General features: G+C 26.5%; 1 protein-coding gene across 1 annotated transcript in view; it reads right to left on the reverse strand.

Moving 5' to 3' along the window:
* The window catches only part of LOC106868542 (interleukin 17-like protein), a 55,926-nt gene that overhangs the window by 3,812 nt on the left and 48,737 nt on the right, over window positions 1-3,377 (reverse strand). The window lies entirely within an intron of this gene.

Below are 3,377 nucleotides of genomic sequence, written 5' to 3' on the forward strand. Positions count from 1 at the left end.
AGTAATGTTGACTTGACAATTAGATAATCTTTGTTTTTTCTGTAACGATTATGATTATAGATGTATATTTTTCTGATTATAAATGTATATTTTGAAATAAGAAGCCGAAGAACGAAGTGAGTTCATGTGAAGACTTGCCCTATTCACATTTGAGTGGGCTGATTCTTTTTCAAACTGATTTGACCTACATATATATGCATATAGAAAATAACAATATGTACACTTATTTTTATGCAATTGAATTATGCAAGCTTCTTTTATTTTATTAACTTTAGTTTATTTTATGTATATATGTTATATAAATTGAACTAAAAATGGACATCCCACTCATTTTGGGTAAATTTAAGTAATTTAAGACTGTTTAACTTTACATTTCTGCCCAATTAATTTATGTTGTATGTCTATTATTATTATAATGATATTATGTTTTTGATAACAATAATATTGCGCTGCAACTTTCAAATTTGAAATAATAAATTGAAATAGTTATTGCATATTTTTATCACTGTTAATAATTTGCAATTAAAATTCTATTTTCTGCTTGAGAATGTCTATACATTATTGCAATTCTTAATCTTTGTTTGATCAAATGTTTTTGTCGTTTTGTTGTAACAGTAGTCACTTACCATCTTTTTTCTGCCTTAAAATATTCATTAGTTTTGTATGTATTTAAGATTAGAATAATAAATTATTCTAAATTTAAAAAAAGAGAAACAAATGGCGTTTTAGTAAATTTTTTTAATACTTTTAAGAAATACTAGTAATTTTTAAAAGAGATACCTATTTGTTTCTTTCTTTTTAAAGTTTAATATTGGTTGACATTTTTTCAATAGAGCATGTTGTTGAAGTTTTTTTGTATTTCAAAATATTTTGTCCCATAAAATTTCTTCCATTTTTAGATTACATTTTTGAAGCATTAAATCTTCATTAAGAAAAGCAAGTACGAGTACCATCGTTAGCCCGTTATCATACAATTTACACCCACATACCGCGGTGATTCGCTGGTTGGATTTAATGGGGGAAAGGCCGCCAAATATTTAGTTTATTAGATAAAGAAATACAATTTCATATTTGTAATTCATTTAAATTTTTAAAATTTGATTAAATACGTTCAAAAAATAAGGCAACAATATTATTCACTTTAGAAGGGAAATTGACATTATATGCAGTAAATTGAGTGTCACTAATAATATTCCCTTTGTCATTATTTTTAAATATGCAAGAATAATGACCACTATTGACCTGATTCGATGTACAATTTAGGCAAGCTTTTAATTTAAAATTGGTGCCAAAAATATTTTGGTTTTTGGTATTAAAATATGTGATTTCAGCATTAATTCTTCTGACATTAACATTATTATCACTATCATTAGCACCGCCATTCTATAAAAAAAATTATAAATGGTATAATTTTAAATGCAAATTCTAAAAGAAACAATATAATTTCGGAAAAATTGCATGTAGAACTATTAAAAGTAAAAGTTATCTGATATTTAATCCAATATAAATTATTTAAAAAAAACTTTAAAAAACTTTAAAATTTCCGCTTAAAAGACATTTATGGTAGTGTCGGCATTTCTGTGTTAGTTTATAGTTATGGTAGTGTAAGTGTTTCTGTGTTAGTCTGTATTATGTTAATATTGATTATGTCCTGCCGCGGTCATAAATCTGTTAACTCATTATCCTCAAATGAAGAAATTTTTAATAAGCATAAAGACTATTACAATCTGTTAGGAATGTTGGTTATAAATATCAAATTAAGTACAACAAATTTAACAATGATTTTTCCCAATCATAACAACAGCTATATGGATATGAATTTCAATAAACACACCACAATTTCTAAACACCACAATGAATTGGAACGCCCTTGCACACAACTTAACTCTATGAAGTATATTTGTAAAGATAACACCACCATAAAAAAGAAAGCAATTTTTAAGAACTATGGACCAAATAACAAAACTTTTACTAACCAAATTTCAACCAATACATGTATATCTAATAAGATACACAATTTTAATGTCACTGGCAGACATTACGAGAAAAACATTAACATAGCCGAAAATAATAACATGAAACAAAGTCTTTTCACAAAAATGTATGTTATTTCTTCACATACTCTTATTCCCCCACAGAACTGTATAACCAAACTTCATGATGTCCAATATTTTCTTAATAATAATAATAATGGTAGTAATAAAAATAATAATGATGATGATGATGATGATGGTGATATTAATAATAATAATAATAATAATAATAATAATAATAATAATAATAATAATAATAATAATAATAAGAAGAAGAAGAAGAAGAAGAAGAAGAAGAAGAAGAAGAAGACGATGAAGAAGAAGAAGAACAACAACAACAATGTTAGTGATGGTGTTAATACGTGAGATAAAAAGAAACCTATACCTTTTATTCGAATGGGTGACCCATCTAATAAAAACTACCATACCAATAAGAAACACAATAATAACATAATTTGGATTATATTTCCTTTTGCTAAACATTGAAGTCTAATTTTATAAAGTCTCTTCGTTCTATTATTACATCAAATTTTAGTAAATCTAGGTATGCTGTGATATTCAATAACAGAATGACTAGATTTGGCATGTCTGCTTTTCCTAACTTATTTAGGATCATTTCTTCCTTTAACAATAGAAAACTAAAACTTTACTACAAGCATTTTACCTCCTCTAATACTTCTACTAACCCCAACTATTCAAATAGCTCTGCATCTTCTACCAACGATTGCTATATTCACACAAATTCTTCCTCTATCAACACACATACACATAACAATAGTACGCCTAATATTAATAACAATTGCAACTGAAGAATCCCTAATACCTATGAGATTAAAGGTAATTGTAAAATGAAGAATGTTGTATATAAAGCTACTATTACAACACATGATCTCTCCAGGTTTCATTGAATAGGTTGCACGCAAACCCACTCTTAAATTACGTTTGAATAATCATAAATAATCTTTTAATGAAAGAAAGTAGTACTAGTTTATCCAAAATGGTATTGCAATTTAAAAGAGAAAACATGAAATTCTCAGTTTCTTGGAATATTCCTTCTTCTGCCCACTCTTTGTCCCTATTCACGAAATCTGGCAAAGTTTCTACAACTGGATGCCCTTCCTAATGTCAACCACTCAGAGAGTGTAGTGGGTGTAAAAAGCACCCACTACACTCTCGGAGTGTATGTATATGCATATACTTATGCATATATACATATATTTATACGCACATAGATATCTAAATATGTACGAATATATATATATATATATATATATATATATATACATATACATATATATATATACATATACATGTATATATATGCATATATATATATATATATAT

The sequence above is a fragment of the Octopus bimaculoides genome, chromosome 1, assembly GCF_001194135.2.
Source record: "Octopus bimaculoides isolate UCB-OBI-ISO-001 chromosome 1, ASM119413v2, whole genome shotgun sequence".
NCBI lineage: Eukaryota > Metazoa > Mollusca > Cephalopoda > Octopoda > Octopodidae > Octopus > Octopus bimaculoides.